The sequence below is a fragment of the Somniosus microcephalus genome, chromosome 12 (genome assembly GCF_052327205.1).
Source record: "Somniosus microcephalus isolate GS21.2 chromosome 12, FLI_Smic_1.0, whole genome shotgun sequence".
NCBI classification, from domain to species: Eukaryota; Metazoa; Chordata; class Chondrichthyes; order Squaliformes; family Somniosidae; genus Somniosus; species Somniosus microcephalus.
This window is the reverse complement of record NC_140998.1, coordinates 115,700,081-115,720,047: the sequence shown is the minus strand read 5'-3', so window position 1 is coordinate 115,720,047 and position 19,967 is coordinate 115,700,081. Positions and strand designations below refer to the sequence as shown.

The 19,967-nt window shown below is 46.0% G+C and overlaps 1 protein-coding gene across 4 annotated transcripts in view; it reads left to right on the top strand.

The window, feature by feature from the left end:
• The window catches only part of dph6 (diphthamine biosynthesis 6), a 307,645-nt gene that overhangs the window by 127,256 nt on the left and 160,422 nt on the right, over positions 1-19,967 (top strand). The gene's annotated exons all lie outside the window — the stretch shown is intronic.

Here is a 19,967-nt window from a genome sequence, read left to right as displayed (position 1 = left end):
CGACTGGACTGTAGAAATACTCACCAGGTCCTACTTACCAATCAGCTCCTTCCCTGGTTGTGATGTCACTTTAGCGGTTTTGCAGTTGATGTTGTTGTTGTTTGACTTCTCCCGCTCTAGGACTCTTGGTGTAAACTAAGAACCAATTCCTACAGGGTGAAAAGTTAGGAAAAGCAAAGGCGAAGCAATGGAGCTCCTCTTTCCAGTCCTCGCCCAACTCCCTCACTCACCAACTCCCAGCACTCTATTCAAACCGCACTCATTGCAAATCGCACTGCGAAGCCTGTTTTTATTGGCCCTGAAACAATGGAGCTGGCTGAGCCCTGCTACAGGAAAACCAGTTTAATCTATTTTCCCTAATTAACTGCCTTCAGCTGCTCAGAATTGTAGGCCTTGTGCTGTTAGGTCGGGAGTTCTAGGATTTTGACCAGTGACGATGATGGATCGGCTATATATTTCCATGTCAGGATGGTGTGTGACTTGGAGGGTAACTTGGAGGTGGTGGTGTTCGTATGTGCCTGCTGCCCTTGTCCTTCCAAGTGGAAGAGGTCGCGCGTTTGGGAGGTGCTGCTGAAACCTTGGCGAGTTGCTGCAGTGCATCTTGTAGATGGTACACACTACAGCCACAGTACGCCGGTGGTGGAAGGGGTGCCAGTCAAGCGGGCTGCTTTGTCTTGGATGGTGCCGAGCTTTGAGTGTTGTTGGAGCTGCACTCATCCAGGCAAGTGGAGAGTTTTCCATCACACTGCTTACTTGTGCCTTGCAGATGGTGCAAAGGCTTTGGGGAGTCAGGAGGTGAGACACTCGCGGCACAATACCCAGCCCCTGACCTGCTCTTGTTGCCACAGTATTTATGTGGCTGGTCGAGTTACGTTTCTGTATATATGAATACATATAGATGAATAATCGCCAAATTTTTTCGTTGCAGTTTGCACTTCCTTTGTTTTGGACTTTTTTTGAGTATTGTATGACATCTCCACTGTTGGAGTGTTCCTTATATTACAGTACCTGCCAGACAGCAAGTTAGACAGTTTTACTTTCTGTATTGTAAGTGAAATAAAATGTGTTTTCCATTTTTTTTGAAGAATCCATACAGTTTGCTATAATTTTCATCCTTTGTTCCTCATCTAAAATCCATCCACTTCAGATTTCTATTGAACCCTTGAGTAACATCCAATTCAAGGTTTAGAAGTGTAGTGTATGTACCTTGAACAAGGAACTATATTCTGCAGCCCCTGTATATTACAGTACCAGTAGCGACCACCCCTGTATATAAGCCTGTGTAGTAACTTTGTATAGTAGTTCCAGTTTTGTCTCCATTCAGTAAACACCTGTTATAACCAACTTCTGCAGTCCGTGTCTCAATTACACACGGACATTACATTGGCGACGAACAGATCCGAACTTACCTACAGTTCTGCACCACCTCACGGGGATCTATCCCTGAAGCGAAGTTATTAGAGGTCGAAGCCAGAAGGAAGAAATCCAAAAAGAAAAAAAAAAAAAAACGAAGAAACGGGCGTCGACCGTGGGCAACCGCCCTCTGATTCATCGAATTCGAAGATTTGCAGGAGAGGCTGTCGAGAGCTGGGCTTGGTTATCCAGTCTGTGGTGTTCCAGCTAATCAGGCTGGTGGCAGGTAGTACACTGATCCTTCCTGGGCTGCGGCGGGCTAGAGCTCGATCGGGTGGCTTTTCAACGGGGCCGAGCAGCGTTGTCGGGAAGAGGAGAGAGAGAGAGAGAGAGGGTGGAGCACACAGGGCGCGGCCGGTGCTACGAAGCCGGGCAGCGTACAGACCCGAGAAGAGGGAGGAAGGTGTCCCATAGGGTCTGCTCTGACGACGGGAACAGTAGTTAAAGTAAAAGAAAAGGAAATTGGAAGCGCAGAAAGCCGCGAGGAGCTGCAGTTTGCCACGGGGACCGCGGAGAGCGGCGTTGGCAGCAGCGCGGGGGGAAGCGCGCGAAGACCATAGGGCGTCGCCATCAAGGCATAAAAACGGCAGCAACAGTGCTGGCAGCAGCAGAAAAGGCAGAAAGCGTGGGAGGCGCCATCTTAATCCAGCGGGGAAGAAGGCAAAGCGCGGGAGGTGCCATTTTGTTCAATCGGGGAAGAAGGCAAAGCGCGGGAGGCGCCATCTTAGATCTCCAAGATGCCGAAGACTGGCAATATCACTGCCTTTGATAATGCAATAGAAGACTGGACCACGTATGTGGAAAGAGTCGAAGTATATTGCAAGGCAAATGAAGTAGCCGATGAGAAAAAGGCATCGGTACTACTAAACTTAATGGGCGCAAGAACGTACGGCCTATTGCGGAACCTGATCACTCCAGTCAAACCGATGGAGAAGAGTTTTAACGAAATTGTTGATATCCTACAGGAACACCTAAATCCTACACCGCTGCTGATAGCAGAAAGATTTAAATTCCACAAGAGAAATCAGCATAAAGATGAGAGCAATGCTGATTACTTTACGGAACTACGCAAGCTATCAAAGCACTGCCAGTTCGGAGCAGGACTGGCAGATACCCTACGGGACAAATTTGTCTGTGGACTCCTGAGTGAAGGAACCCAGAAGAGGTTACTCTCAGAGAAAGAGCTGACGCTAGATAAGGCTTTCAGCGTGGCAGTATCGTACGAAGCAGCAGCAAGGGGAGCTGCGGAAATACAGCAAAAGCCACAGGAATACGGCACCCATGAAATGACATGGGGATTTGAAAAATGTTATCGCTGCGGCAGAACAACCCATGACCAGAAGGACTGCTGGTCCAAGGACAAAACATGCAGGCAATGCGGAAAGATGGGACACATTGCACGAGTTTGCAGGTCCGGGAAGACTAATGACAACAAAAAGACTACTAAGGAAAAGTACAGGAAAGTACAAAAGATGACGGACAGTAGTTCCGAAGACCAGAAGAGCGATAGTGAATCCGGGAACAAGAGACTAAGCTGTCTCAAACTACACAACGTAATCGCAAAAGAGGATCACCGAACCATTTGGGTCACCCTCACGATAGCAGGGTCCCAAGTCAAAATGGAATTGGATACAGGATCAGCCCTGACCGTCATGAATCGACGAGACTACGAGCGGCTATTCTCACACATACCCTTGAAAGACACATCCATTGTCTTGAAGACATATACGGGGCAGAAAGTATACCCCAGAGGGAAAATAAGGGTGCCTGTCGAATACAACGGCAAGGAAATACAGAAATTGTATCTGTACATACTGCAAGATGGTGGACCACCGTTATTGGGACGTGAATGGATCAGAAAGATAAGTTTAGACTGGCACTCCATTCAGGCACTGACTGTGGCTGGTAAAAAGGATGACGACGTCACACCTGGACGATTGTCAAAAATCTTAGCTAACGCTAAAGAGGTATTTCAACAAGGACTGGGAACTCTTAAAGGCGTAACCGCCTCAATAAAAATAGAAGAGAATGCAATTCCCAAGTTTTTCAAAGCAAGACCGGTACCGTATGCAATTCGCCCAGCCGTCGAGGCAGAGCTGGAGAATCTAGAGAATGCAGGCGTGTTATCTAAGGTAGACTGGAGCGAGTGGGCGACACCCATCGTTCCTGTCATGAGGAAAACGTTAAACAATAAGTCTGAGGAGCCAAGGAAGGTTCGCATCTGTGGGGACTTCAAGGTGACTGTGAACCCAGTCCTTCACACAGTACAGCATCCTCTTCCGAGGATAGAAGATATTTTCGCCTCACCATCTGGAGGGAAACGTTTTACAAAAATTGACCTAGCGCAAGCATATTTGCAGATGGAGGTTGAAGAATCCTCTAGGAAATATCTCACGATAAACACTCACAAAGGTCTTTACCAGTATAATCGACTGGTATTCGGAGTTGCATCAGCTCCGGCTATATGGCAAAGAGCGATGGAACAAGTCCTGCAAGGGATTCCGGGGATTCAGTGTTACTTGGACGACATCCTAGTGACAGGTGAAAATGACAGTGAACACCTTGCCAACCTAGACAGGTGCTCACTAGACTAAGAGAACATGGGCTACGAGCCAATCGCCCCAAGTGCGAGTTTTTTAAGAAACAAATATCGTATTGTGGCCACGTGATTGATGAAGAGGGGCTACATAAGTCCCCTGACAAAATTGAAGCGGTAGTTAAGGCTCCAGCGCCTGAAAATGTGTCGCAACTGAGGTCATTCCTCGGATTGGTGAATTACTACCATAAGTTTTTGCCGAATTTGTCCACAATTCTGCACCCACTGAACGCCCTGCTACAAACTGGAGTAGCATGGGAATGGAGCGATGAATGTAAGCGGGCCTTTCAGAAGTGTAAAGGCCTGATCACTTCATGAGAAGTATTGGCTCACTACCGATAAGACTGGCGTGTGATGCGTCTCCCTACGGCGTTGGAGCGGTACTGTCACATAAATCCCTTGATGGTTCAGAGAGGCCGATAGCTTTTGCGTCACGCTCGTTAACTGCAGCCGAGCGTAACTACGCCCAGATTGACAGAGAGGCCCTCAGCCTGGTGTGGGGGGTGAAGAAGTTCAATCACTACCTGCACGGACAGAAATTTACTCTACTAACTGATCATCAACCTCTTGTCTCCATTTTCAACCCTAAGAAGGGCGTCCCGATAATGACAGCACAACGGCTACAGAGGTGGTCCCTTTTCCTAGGGGCACACCAATATGACATCGAGTACAAAGGAACTAAACAGCATGGGAATGCTGATGGATTGTCGCGCCTACCGTTGCCGAAGGTGGAAGAAGCACCTGCAGTGGATCCTGTGGAGATATTCCACTCGACCATAGTCGAATGTCTACCTGTGACGAATGCAAACATAGAAAAGGAAACACGAAATGACCCGACACTCTCCGGGGTCTATGATTTAACGGTGAAGGGATGGCCAGCACATGGCGAACCACTGTTGCCAGCATTCTCGCCGAGAAGAGAACAGCTGTCAGTGTGCCGAGGAACATTGATGTGTGGATCCAGAGTAGTAATTCCACCCAAATTGAAGGATAGAGTGCTCAATGAGCTTCATGAGGGTCATCTGGGAGGGGTAAAAATGAAGAACTTAGCCACAGTGTTTGTGTGGTGGGCGGGAATCGATAGAGAAATCGAAGAGATGACCAAGAGCTGTACAGGATGCCAGAAGGTCCAAAACGCCCCACCACAAGCCCCTCTACAACCATGGGAGTGGCCCTCATCTCCATGGCAAAGGGTACACATGGATTTTGCTGGTCCATTTATGGACTCGATGTTTTTAATTGCGGTGGATGCACATTCAAAGTGGCCAGAGGTAATAAAAATGTCCTCAACCACCACAGAAAAAACTATCACAGTCTTACGAACCATATTCGCCAGAAATGGGCTGCCTGAACAGATTTGCTCCGACAATGGACCACAGTTTGTGTCTGAAGAGTTCCGGAGGTTCTTAAAGAACAATGGTGTTAAGCATTACACATCCACCCCATATCATCCAGCCACCAATGGATTGGCTGAGAGGTTCGTTCAAACATTCAAGAAGGCTATCAAGGCAATGTGTAATGAAGACATACCCCTACAACACAAGGTGGATAACTTCTTGTTTGCCTACCGGAATGCGACACATGCGGTTACCAACCAAACTCCAGCCATGATGTTCTTCAATCGAAGATTAAGATGCCGCTTGGATTTGGTTAAGCCAAACATCAGAAGAGATGTGGAGAACAGGCAGTTTCAGAATATGAATGAAAGGCCAACCAGGAGTTTCAAGATAGGTCAACCAGTTTTGGCCCGGGACTACCGCACAGAGAAATGGCAGCCAGGAACTATCTGCACACGGCAAGGACCTCTAATGTATACCGTGGACATTGGAGAGAGCATTGTAAGACGCCATGCTGACCAGATTCTAGAGTCACTGGAAAATGTCAAATCTACACCACGATCCTATACACCTGGTGATGAAACAGAAGTACCAATTGCATCTACCTCAGAATCGGTGATATTGGAAGCAGACGAACCAAACAACGACGTTGATCCCGAATCAACTTTGCCAGAAGAACCTGATACCCCAAAGAGGTGTTATCCGGACAGAATCAGGAAGCCTCCTCAAAGACTGAATTTATAATTGATTAACTTCAGCTAATGTATATAGCAACTGTAATTGTAAATATGTTATTTAATTATTAATCGAATGTTATGTACTGTTTAGCTAAAAGGGGAGGAATTGTAGTGTATGTACCTTGAAGAAGGAACTATATTCTGCAGCCCCTGTATACTGCAGTACCAGTAGTGACCACCCCTGTATATAAGCCTGTGAAGTAACTTTGTATAGTAGTTCCAGTTTTGTCTCCATTCAGTAAACACCTGTTATAACCAACTTCTGCAGTCCGTGTCTCAATTACACACGGACATTACAAGAAGTCCATAGAAATTTGTCTCGGATCATTTTAACCTTTCATGGAGCGCAAAAAGACGTCGTTCCTTTGGGAAAATAACAGTTTCTTACTTTCTCAGATACAAAATTGCCATGTTTTCTTACAGTATTTTTCCACAGCATATTAATAGGTTTCTTTTTGCAGTTGTAATGATGCCATAGGTCAACAGTAGTTCACAATAAAAGTGAAATCGATTGCTCCTCTGTTGCAAATATTTGTCGAGGCCAAGCAGTTTTCCTGTTGTAATCACTCCATTTACAGTTCAGAACACTCAATAGGTTTCTTAAGAAACAAATGATGTTGCACTCCAGTAAATATTTCATATGGGAAAGCCTAGGCCCTTTCCTAAATTAATGTCCTGCAGTGTTTTTTCCAAGCAAAGTTGTGTAAAAACCAGGACAGTCAGTCACAGATACTCCAGAAGAAAGGAAAAAATCTTTTTTTCAAAAGTTAGTAGTTAAATCATCACATTTTTTATTCATTTATTACAGTTAATTTTTGTGGAGTAATCATAGGATAGTTTCATGGGGATGAAGTACAACCTATTAACAGTAGACGTTGAGGGTGATACCTGTGATACTGAGGACAATGGGTATGTAGCATTTCTGTATTGGTAATAGTCTTGTCTCTTCGGTAATAACTTTTTATTGAATGAAATGGCATACCCTCCTTCACTATCGGTGCATGTTGCTGCTGCTTATTCATCTTTGTGACAATTCAATATTCCATTAAATTTAACCTACCAAAGTTCGGTATGAGGACTGATAAGAGTGCAGGATAAAGTCCATATCAATAGATCACAAGGAATGGTTCTGGTACCCATTACTTTCACAGGTTACAATGTAAAAATGATAAAGATAGTATATCTTTGAAATCATTCTAGTAATACCCAGTCTTCATCATTTTTTTTTTTCAATAATTCATGCTGTCCCCTTTAGTCAGACAGGTAGAACCCCAGCAAATTGACACAAAACTGTGAAGTTGAGGGAAATTATTACTTTTTAAATTTCACTTTGTTCTTTGTAATAGTAAGAAAAAAAAGCAAGAACTTTTATATAGTACCTTTCATGTCAGCCCAAAGCACTTCACAGACAATGACTTGCCCTTAAAGTGTAATCACTTATTGTAATGTAGGCAAATTTGGCAGCCAATTTATGCACAGCAAGGTTCCACAAACAGCAATGAAATAAATGATCAGTTAGTCTGTTTTTGGTGGTGTTCATTGAGTCTGTGACATCAGGAGAACTCCCCTGTTCTCCTTCATATGTGGGAACGGTAGCTCAGTGGTTATGCTACTGGATTAGTAATCCAGAGGCCTGGACTAATGATCCGGAGATAACAACAGAAAATGCTGGAAAAACTGAGCAGGCCAGGCAACATCCATGGAGAGAAATTAGAGTCGATGTTTCGGGTCTAACCCTTTTTCAAAACTGGAAAGGAAATGAAATAGATCGAAAGGCAGGGCTGGGAGAGAACAAAAGAAGTGAAGAGACATTAAGAGGTATTCAAGACGAGATGGTGATAGGACTAGTGGAGACAAAAGACGGCTCAGATTAGGTGTGAAATGTTCTGGCAGAATGAGAGACAGCTGCCATGTGGGAGAGAGAAAAACAAAGGAAAGGTGGTGGGGGGGGTGAGGGAAAAACCAAAACAAAGGGGTGGATAAAAAATAGAAGTAAAAATGTAATAGGGGCCGAGGTTATGATCTGAAATTGTTGAACTCGATATTGAGTCCGGAAGGCTGTAAAGTGCCTAATCGGAAGATGAGGTGCTGTTCCTCAAGTTTATGTTGCTCGGGGTCACCCTTACGGACTGAACGGAGGTGTCCCGCAAAGCAGTCACCCAATCTGCGTTTGGTCTCCCCAATGTAGAGGACACCGCATCGTGAGCAGCGAATACAGTATACTAGATTGCAAGAAGTACAAGTAAATCGCTGTTTCACCTGGAAGGGGTGTTTGGGGCCCTGGACAGTGGGAAGCGGGGAGGTATAGGGGCAGGTGTTACATCTCCTGCGCTTGCACGGGAAGGTGCCAGGGGAAGGGGTGCTGGGGGTGATAGAGGAGTGGACTAGGGTGTCTCGGAGGGAGCGGTCCCTACGGAATGCTGAAAGGGGAGGGGAAGATGCGTTTGGTGGTGGGATCACTTTGGAGGTAGCGGAAATGGCGGAGGATGATCCGTTGAATGTGGAGGCTGGTGGGGTGAAAGGTGAGGACAAGGGAAACCCTATCGTGGTTCCGGGAGGGAGGGGCAGGGGCGAGGGCAGAAGTGCAGGAGATAGAACGGACACGGTCAAGGGCCGTGTCAACCACGGTAGAGGGGAATCCTCGGTTGAGGAAAAAGGAAGACATGTCGGAAGCACTGGTGTGGAAGGTGGCATCGTCGGAGCAGATGCGGCGGAGATGGAGAAACTGGGAGAATGGAATAGAGTCCTTACAGGAGGCGGGGTGGGAGGAAGTGTAGTCCAGGTAGCTGTGGGAGTCAGTGGACTTGTAGTGAATATTGGTCAATAAACTATCCCCAGAGATGGAGACGGAGAAGTTGAGGAAGGGAAGGGAAGAGTTAGAGATGGACCATGTGAAGGTGAGGGAAGGGTGGAAATTGGAGGCAAAGTGAATGAAATTGTCTAGTTCAGGGCGAGAGCAGGAAACGGCACCGATACAGTCATCAATGTATCAGAAAAAGAGGTGAGGGAGGGGACCTGAGTAGGACTGGAACCAAGAGTGTTCCACATATCCCACGAAAAGGCAGGCATAGCTAGGACCCATGCGGGTACCCATAGCAACACCTTTGATTTGGAGGAAATGAGTAGAGTTAAAGGAGAAGTTGTTCAATGTGAGAACAAGTTCAGCCAGGCGGAGGAGGGTAGTGGTGGATGGGGATTGGCCGGGCCTCTGTTCAAGGAAGAAGCGGAGCGCCCTCAGGCCATCCTGGTGGGGGATGGAGGTGTAGAGGGATTGTACGCCCATGGTGAAAAGGAAGCGGTTGGGGCCAGGAAACTGGAAACTGTTAAAGTGGCGGAGGGCGTCCGAAGAGTCGCGGATGTAGGTGGGAAGAGACTGGACAAGGGAAGAAAAGATAGAGTCGAGATAGGAAGAGATAAGTTCCGTGGGGCAAGAACAGGCTGAAATGATGGGTCTACCAGGGCAGTCCTGTTTGTGGAACTTGGGAAGGAGGTAGAAGCGGGCTGTGCGGGGTTGGGGAACTATGAGGTTGGTGGCCGCGGGGGGAAGATCTCCAGAGGAGATGAGGTCAGTGACAGTCTTGGAAACGGTGGTTTGATGTTCGGTAGTGGGGTCATGGTCCAGGTGGAGGTAGGAGGAGGTGTCGGAGAGTTGGCGTTCAGCTTCCACTAGGTAGAGGTCAGTTCGCCAAACAACAACAGCACCACCCTTGTCAGCAGGTTTAATGACAATGTCCGGGTTGGATCTAAGAGAATGGAGTGCTGCAAGTTCAGAGGGAGGTAGGTTGGAGTGAGTGAGGGGAGCAGAGAAATGGAGACGGCCGATGTCAATGATCCGGAGACGTGAGTTCAAATCCAGCCACGGCAACTGGGGAATTTAAATTCAGTTAATAAATAAATCTGGAATAAAAAGCTAGTATCTGTAATGGTGACCATGTAACTACCGGATTGTCATAAAAAACCCATCTGGTTCTCTAATGTCCCTTAGGGAAGGAAATCTGCCATCCTTACTGTTGAGTCTGTGTGTTCCAGATATACTTATTTTAAATAACTGGACACAGACAACAGGAAAAACTTAAACAGGTCTTTACTACTTGAAGGTCAGGGCTGAACTGCTTTACAAATTACTACACAGAGCTTATATACCGGTGTGGTCACCACCGGTACTACAATATACAGTAGCAAGAGAAAGTTATCCATCTTCTTAAGGTAGTTCTCTTAAGGTGGTACAGGTTACATACACCACAATTCCTCCCTTTTTAGCTTAACAGTGTACACCCCAATTTAAACATAACATGGATAACATATATACAACTTTCATGCAACTGTTCAAAGATTCAGTCTCTGAGGAGGCCTCCTGATCCGAGTTGGATAACGCCTTTCAGGGGTCTCTGATTCTGGTTGCTGGGGTGACTCCTCTAATTGATCTCTTATGGATTGAACATCCTCATGTACGTTCGCGTTTGAGGTAGATGCTACAGGTTCAATAATTTCTTCCACTGGTGTCTCTGCCGTAGCCATGGGTTCGACCCTTGTTCTCGATTCTACAAGTTGGTCAGCATGACGTCGTATTACGTTTTCACCAATCTCTACCGTGTACATCAGGGGTCCTTGTCTGGCACGAATTGTTCCAGATTGCCATTTCTCATTCTTATAGTCCCGGGCTAACACTGGTTGTCCTATTTCGAAACTCCGAGTGGTCTTGTTATTTACATGCTGGAACTGTTTGTTTTCGACTTCCCTACGCACATTTGGTTTTAACAAATCCAACCTGGACCGCAACCTCCTGTTCTAAAACATCATGGCAGGACTTTGATTTGTCACTGCATGTGTGGCGTTTCGATATGCCATTAGGAAATTGTCCACCTTGTGTTGTAGTGGAATATGGCCTTTATCGCCTTTTTGAACGTTTGTACAAATCTCTCGGCCAACCCATTTGTAGCCGGATGATATGGGGCAGATGTATAGTGTTTCACCCCATTCTTCTTCATGAATTTCTGGAATTCTTCTGACACGAATTGCGGTCCGTTGTCTGAACATAGCTGTTCTGGCAATCCATTTCTTGCAAATATGGTTCTTGGAACTGCGATCGTCTTTTCCGAGGTAGTGGTCGCCATCTTAATCACTTCTGGCCATTTAGAATGTGCGTCTATCGCTATCAAAAACATGGAATCCATGAATGGACCTGCAAAGTCGATATGTACACGCTGCCATGGGGTTGAAGGCCATTCCCATGGATGCAGCGGTGCAATTGGAGGTGCATTTTGAACTTTTTGGCACCCTGAGCAGCTTTTAGTCAGATCCTCTATTTGTTTGTCGATACCTGGCCACCACACATAAGCCCTAGCAAGGCTTTTCATCTTGACTCCCCCCAGATGACCTTCATGCAGTTCCTTTAGAACTCTCTCCCTTAATTTAGGAGGAATAATCACCCTTGTTCCATACATCAATGTTCCTTGACAAACGGACAGCTGTTCCCGTCTGGCTGAGAATGCCGGTAACAGTGGTTCGCCATGTGCTGGCCATCCCTTCACTGTCAATTCGTAGACCCGAGACAGTGTCGGGTCGTTCCTGGTCTCTCTCTCAATACTCGCATTGGTGACTGGTAAACATTCGATGATGGTCGAGTGAAATAACTCAACAGGGTCAACTGTCGGTGCCTCTTCCGCTGTAGGTAGTGGCAGGCGCAACAGCCCATCAGCATTACCATGTTGCTTTGTACCTTTGAATTCGATCTCATATTGATGTGCCCCTAGGAAAAGGGACCATCTCTGGAGCCTCTGCGCTGTCATCACCGAAACACCCTTCTTAGGGTTAAAAATGGAAACCAACGGCTGGTGGCCTGTCAGCAGCGTAAACTTTTGGCCTTGCAGGTAATGATTAAATTTTTTTACTCCCCACACGAGGCTGAGAGCCTCCCTATCTATCTGAGCATAGTTGCGCTCAGCGGAGGTCAATGATCTGGATGCGAACACGACTGGTCTTTCCAAGCCATTTGGCAACTTATGTGATAGCACTGCCCCAATACCATATGGAGAAGCATCACAAGCTAAACGAATAGGCAGCGTTGGGTTAAAGTGAGCCAACACTTCCTTAGAGGTGATCAATGCCTTGCTTTTGTGAAAAGCCCGCTTACAGTCCTCGCTCCACTTCCATGGCACTCCCTTTTGTAAAAGAGCGTTCAGCGGGTGTAGCACCGTGGATAAATTTGGCAGAAACTTATGGTAATAGTTAATCAACCCTAGGAACGACCTCAACTGGGACACATTTTCCGGAGCGGGAGCCTTCACAACAGCTTTGATCTTGTCAGGTGACTTGTGAAGCCCCTCCTGGTCAATGACGTGACCACAGTACGAGATTCGCTTCTGAAAGAACTCATATTTCTGGCGATTAACTCGAAGTCCATACTCTTTCAATCTGGTGAGCACCTGTTCCAAATTAGCAAGGTGTTCCTCATCATCATCTCCTGTAATAAGAATGTCGTCCAGATAGCATTGTGTGCCAGGAATTCCCTGTAAAGCTGCTCCATGGCCCTTTGCCAAATCGCTGGAGCCGATGCCACTCCAAAAACCAGTCTATTATACCGATATAAGCCCTTATGCGTGTTGATCGTGAGATACTGGCGTGATGCTTCATCAACTTCCATCTGTAAGTACGCCTGCGCCAGGTCTATCTTGGTGAAGTGTTTCCCGCCAGACAATGAAGCGAAGATATCCTCAATCCGCGGAAGCGGATATTGCACCGTGTGAAGAACCGGATTAACAGTGATCTTGAAATCGCCACAGATGCGAACCTTCCCCGGTTCCCCCGGCTTGTTGCTCAATGAATGCTTCATGACGGGAACAATGGGCGTGGCCCATTCGCTCCAGCCCACCTTTGACAGTACTCCTGAACGTTCTAGCCCTTCCAGCTCAACTTCCACAGCAGGTCGTATCGCATAAGGTACCGGTCTGGCTTTGAAAAATTTCGGGTTTGCATGTTCTTCAACCTTGATGTTTGCCATAATTCCTTTCAGTGTTCCCAGTCCCTGTTGGAACACCTCCTTAGCATCGTCCAATATTCTGGATAGTCATTTAGGTTTGACATCGTCCTTTTTACTGGAATCTACAGTTAGTGCTTTTAAGGAATGCCAGTCCATATTTATTCACCTGATCCATTCCCGTCCCAGTAGTGGTGGACCTCCCTCAGGTAACACATACAAGTCCATTCCTTTGCTTTCTTTACCCTTGTGGACCACCTTTACTTTTATCTTTCCGATGGGGTACACTCTTTGCCCCGTGTATGTTTTCAATACAATCTCCGTATCCCTTAGGGGAATGTGTGAGAATAACCTTTTGTAATCTTGCTTATTCATGACCGTCAATGCCGATCCCGTGTCCAATTCCATCTTCACTTGGACTCCTGCTATCTGGAGTGTAACCCAAATAGTTTGGTGGTCTGCTGTGTTACCCACATTATGTATTCTTAGACAACCCAGTTCCTTACTGCTGGAGTCTGAATCCGTCTTCTGTTCATCCGAACTGTTCTCTGTCACCTTGTGTACTTTTTTGTACTTCTTCTGTGGTGACTTTTTGTTGCTGGTCTTCTTTCCTGACCGGCATACTTTCGCTATGTGACCGAGTCTGCCACATTTTCTGCATTCTTGATCTTTGAACCAGCACTGGTTCTGATCGTGCGTTGTCCTTCTGCAACGATAGCACTTTACTGCACCCAATGCCATTTGATTGGTGCTGAGTTCCGATGGCCTTAGCTGCATTTCCGCGGTGCCTCGTGCTGCCGCCTCGTGCGATGCTGCAATGGTGACAGCTTTATCTAGCGTAAGGTCTTTTTCCTCTAGCAGTCGCTTCTGAGTTCCTTCTTTTAATAGTCCACACACGAACTTATCTCTCAGAGCATCTGCTAGTCCTGTACCAAACTGACAGTACTTTGATAGCTTGCGCAGTTCAATTAAGAATTCAGCGTTGCTTTCCTCTTTCAGCTGCGTTCTTCTGTAAAATTTAAATCGTTCCGCTATCAGCAGCGGCGTGGGGTTTAAATGCTCTTGCAGGATAGTAACAATATTCGCGAAAGTCTTATCCGCCAGTTTATCTGGTGTTACAAGGTGCCTTAATAACCCGTACGTCTTCGCACCCATCGAGTTTAATAGGGTTAGTGCTTTCTTTTCAGCCGGTATCTCATTTGCTGTACAATAAACTTCAATATGCTCCACATAAGTGGCCCAATCTTCGACATCGCTATCAAAAGCAGTGATGTTACCGTTTGTAGGCATCCTTGTAAGTTTCTTTAAGTATTTTATTTTTTTCCAAAATGGCGGCTTCCCGTGCTTGGCGGCTTTTCCCGCGCTTGTCTTCTTCCTGCGCCGACTAAAATGGCGGCTTCCCGCGCTTGGCTTCTTCCCCCGCTGGCTACAATGGCGATTACCGCGCTGTTGCCGTTCTCGCCTCCCAGCGGTCCATAATTTCCCCCCGACGCAGCTGCTTTTACTCCCTGCTGTCCTCGTGGGTATTAGCGCTTCCTTTCTTGCTGCGCGTCTATTCCGATTGCAGCCCGGCCCTTTACACCGGCTGCGGTCGAGCTCTCCGCCCTTTTTCCTCCGGTCTCGCCCCCCTTCTCCACTGACAACGCGGCCGACTTTCTGCCCGTGTCGCTAGATCGGCTTACCCACCGCCGTGGAAGAAAGATGATCACTGCCTGTCGCTGATGGTGGACTTCGTGGTCAGCAATTCCAACCCGGGTTCTCGATGCCTCCCGTGCGAATGCGGTGCTCAGCAGGATGATGAGGGCGGATGCCTCTTCTCGACGCCCATTCTGGGGACGAAGCTGCCTTGGATGCAATTGCCGCTGGGTAAGATCGACTCGTCGCCACTGTTGAGTCTGTGTGTTCCAGATATACTTATTTTAAATAACTGGACACAGACAACAGGAAAAACTTAAACAGGTCTTTACTACTTGAAGGTCAGGGCTGAACTGCTTTACAAATTACTACACAGAGCTTATATACCGGTGTGGTCACCACCGGTACTACAATATACAGTAGCAAGAGAAAGTAGTCCATCTTCTTAAGGTAGTTCTCTTAAGGTGGTACAAGTTACATACACCACACTTACCCAGTCTGGCCTATATGTGAGTCCAGACCCACAGCAATGTGGTTGACTCTTAACCGCCCTCTGAAATGGCCTAGCAAGCCATTCAGTTAAGGGCAATTGGGGATGGGCAATAAATGATGGTCTTGCCAGTGATGCCCACATCCTGTGAATGAACATTAAAAAAAAGTGAGATTTTTTACGTCCACTGCAAACGGGATCTCAGTTTAACATCTCATCCAGAGGCGGCACTTCCAACTATACAGCATTCCCTCTAAGAGCTAGCCCACACAAATCTCTCTTATAACAACCCTCATCCCAATTGCAATTGCTGTGCACAGCCTTATGCATAACAGCAGAGCATGTGACACTCCGTTGATCTGTTTCTCTTTAATTTTTTTGCCATTGAACAAATTATCTGCTGGAGAATCAGTAACTAGAAATAATTCAAAGTAGACAAAATTCTGCTGTTAATCCAAAAATACCCACATCAATTTGCAAGTTTGGATTGGTGTTCAGTTCTACTTATAATATGACATTGCTATAAAGTGTTTGACTAAAGTAATAGCTAACTACTTTCCATAGTGTTAGACATCTTTAGTAGATTATTCAGCTGTATCTCATTTGAATAGTGAAGCACTGGATCCTCAGCAAGATCTTTGGATGGGGAGCAGTGGAAGCCTGAGAACAGTTTGTAAAAGATATTAAATATACCTGTAATGAACATATTGTTCGAAGCTGCACAGTGGATGTGCTGCAGTGCAATTCCCATGCCCTGCATCAGTCTAGTATGGTTACTCCATTTAAATGGGCAGGGCATCATTGAATGATGGCTTCACCATTAAATTTGCCAAGAAATTTGCAGATCTGCTAAATCCCATTTTTAATATTTGGCATAGGGTGATGGCGACTGCTGAGCCTGTACTCTAACAAACATGGCCCAAATTTCAAACCTGTTGGAAAGAGACAAATATCTGCTGAAGTTTGGCAGCTCTCGACTCATCTCATTATTAAATATTGAATATAAACTTAAAAAGTCAGGCAGTAGCTACAATATTGGAGGGAGATTTGTCTCAATTGACTCCTCAGGAGCGGGTTGGCTTTATTAAGGGTCTGCTCTTAGATAATGCAAGTAATTCATTTCAGCTAATTTGCAGGACCCACTTATTGAAGAGGCTGTCACTACCTGTTTCCTTGAACGCGAATAAGGTGCTTGATCGAGAAGAATGAAGATGTATGCTATTTGCATTGGAGAGGTGGAGCATTGGATTCGGTTTTTGCAGGTGGTTTAGTTGGCTCCCACGGCTTCTTGCACCAGATACCACCTCTCTCTTTAACTGGAGAAAATGTCAGACAGGGTTGTCATTTGTCACCGCTATTGATTGTTCCAGCTCTTGAGCTTTTGACAGCAGCTATATCACGGGCAAGGCTAACATGGGAAGAGAGCTCATAAGCTTAGCCTCGAACTAACATAATGTTTAGGGCAGTAGAAGAATGTTGGTCCGTCTAGCTTACCTTTCCAAACCTCTCCAAGTTCCTCACCAGATTCTAGAACTAATACCCCTGTGGATGATGTTTTGATCATATTATGAAACCGGCTTTTTTGTTTCTGTGTTGAAAATAACAGAATAGTTCATGTTATTAAGTGGATTGATCTGTAAGGGTTTCACCATTTAGGTGGCTAGCTAGAGATGGCTTGGACTTAGACAAAACGATTATATCCTCACTCTGTGCCACTGTCAATCTGAACTTTATACCTCTGTTGTAGTATTTGACCGGGCTCTCCAGCTTTCTTGATACATGAGGTTACAGATTAGTTATCTCCTAGCAATGATTTCCTTAGAAAGCAGAAAATATTCTTGGAACTGGATTGAGACATTCTTAATATTTCTTTAGGCTGGGAAAAGCCCCAAAATTAGCATTTTGAAGTTGCAAGCTAGAAAGAGGAAGTTTCCTGATCCGATAGTTTATGACATTTTGCTGAGGCCCCCTCTCCTGGGGTGTGTCCTAGGACTGAAAGTTAAGAGGCCCATATTGCTGAAGGGAATTTTCTGCATATAGTATATTAAGATGCTCAATCCCATCTTTGAGACATTGTTGCTAATTTGAAGGGTATCCAAACACTATTTTAGGTGAACTGCTTAAGTTCCCCAAGGATTCAATTATGGAAGAACCATAACTTTTAGGTCAGAATCCTAGGTGGGTTAATTGCAATGGTAAGTGTGCACAGAGGCTATTTTAAATGTCCATAAGATGCTTCATCTACAGGGAATATAATCAAAATTTACCGAGTTTCTCATCATAGCAAAATTCTTTCCCAGGTATCTTCAATGGACTTTCTCTAAGGCCAGTATAGTGTTGGAACATTCAAAACTGAATACATTCGTTCAAATGAGGCCAACCATTGCTCTTTTAACTACAGTAGTACTGAAAGTCATGATTCTCCCATAGCTAAACCCGTAAAAATGGTACACCTAAAACTTTCAATTAAGCAGTAATTTTTTTCCACTTGGGAGATAACCTTTAACGATTTATGTACCTGAGCTCTTAATTTGTTTGGATTATTAGTGCTCTCCCATTTTCGTCTCCAACCGCCTCTTTTTCACTATGGACGTACAATCCCTCTTCACCTCCATCCCCCACCAGGATGGCCTGAGGGCGCTCCGCTTCTTCATTGAACAGAGAGCCAACCAGTCCCCATCCACCACCCTCCTCCGCCTGGCTGAACTTGTTCTCACATTGAACAACTTCTCCTTTGACTCCACTCACTTCCTCCAAATAAAAGGTGTTGCTATGGGAACCTGCATAGGGCCTAGTTGTGCCTTCCTTTTCGTGAGATATGTGGAACATTTTTTGTTCCAGTCCTACTCAGGTCCCCTCTTTTTCTGGTACATTGATGACTGTATTGGTGCTGTTTCCTGCTCTCGCCCTGAACTAGAAAATTTCATTCGCTGCTTCCAATTTCCACCCTTCCCACACCTTCACATGGTCCATCTCCGACACTTCCCTTCCCTTCCTTGACTTCTCTGTCTCCATTTCTGGGTATAGGCTATTGACAAACATTCACTATAAGCTGGAAACACTCAGCAGGTCAGGCAGGATCGAGGAGAGAGAAACAGAGTCAACGTTTCGGGTTGAACCCTTCGTCAGAACTGGATAAGGTTAGGGAAGAGAGATGTTTCTCTTTCCTCGATGCTGCCTGACCTGCTGAGTGTTTCCAGCATTTTCTGTTGTTATTTCAGATTTCCAGCATCTGCAGTATTTTTCTATTGTATTCACTATAAGCCCACTGACTCCCACAACCAGCTGGACTACACTTCCTCCCACCCTGCTTCCAGTAAGGACTCTATTCCATTCTCCCAGTTTCCGTCGCATTTGCTCTGATGATGCCACCTTCCATACTAGTGCTTCTGATATGTCTTCCTTTTTCCTCAACCAAGGATTCCCTTCTACCGTGGTTGACACGGCCCTCGACCCGCACTATTTCCCGCTCTTCTGCTTTCCCCCCTTCCCCTCCCTCCTAGAACCATGATAGGGTTCCGTTTGTCCTCATCTTTCACCCCACCAGCCCCCACATTCAATGGATCATCCACCGCCATTTCCGCCACCTCCAGCATGATCCCACCACCACCACCAAACCCCTCCCCTTTCAGCATTCCGAAGGGACCGCTCCCTCTGCGACACCCTGGTCTACTCCTCTATCACCCCCAACACCCCTTACCCTTCCCACGGCACCTTCCTGTGTAAGCGCAGGAGATGCAACACCTACCCTTTTACTTCCTCCCTTCCCACTGTCCAGGGCCCCAAACACTCCTTCCAGATGAAACAGCGATTTACTTGTACTTCTTGCAATTTAGTATACTGTAGTCGCTGCTCATGATGAGGCCTCCTCTACATTGGGGAGACCAAACGCAGATTGGGTGACTGCTTTGTGGAACACTTCCGTTCAGTCCGTAAGCTTGACCCCGAGCTTCCAGTCGCCTGTCACTTTAATTCTCTGCTCCACTCCCACTCTGACCTCTCTGTCCTCGGCCTCTTGCACTGATCCAACAAAGCTCAACGTAAGTTCGAGGAACAGCACCTCATCTTTCGATTAGGCACTTTACGACCCTTCTGGACTCAACATCGAGTTCAACAATTTCAGACTATAATCTCGACCCCTATTTTTTTTCTCTCATATGGCAACTGTTGATGATTCTGACATTGCCATTTACACCTCATCTAGAGTCATCTTTTGTTTCTTAACTTGTTCCATTACCATCTCCTTTTGCCTTGCACCATCATCCCTTTTGTCTTTTAATCTCTCCTGCCTTCCACCCTATCACAGACCTTCCCTTTGGTTCTTTCCTCCCCTCCCCCCTCTCCCTGCCCCTACACTTGCTTAAAAATCTGTTGCATCTCTAATTTTTTCCAGTTCTGACGAAGGGTCATCGACCTGAATCATTAACTCTGTTTCTCTCTCTACAGATGCTGCCTGACCTGCTGAGTATTTCCAGCATTTTCTGTTTTTATTTCCGATTTCCAGCATCCGCAGTATTTTGCTTTTGTATTTGTTGCAGACTCTTTTCTTATCTGTTATTCTTACATCCAAAGCATACTACCTCAGATTTTGTTATGCTAAACTGCATCTGCTGTTATTCTGCCTGCTCATTTAATCAGAATGACTCTGAAACCATAGGGTCAATTTTAACTCGCCATGCCAGGTGGAAACCAGGCAGGAAGTCGGTCTTTTTTTAGTATCCTGTGGGGCAGGAGGAGAAGGAGTGCCCCACAAGGAAACACTGGGCCTCCTCCCTCCTGGAAC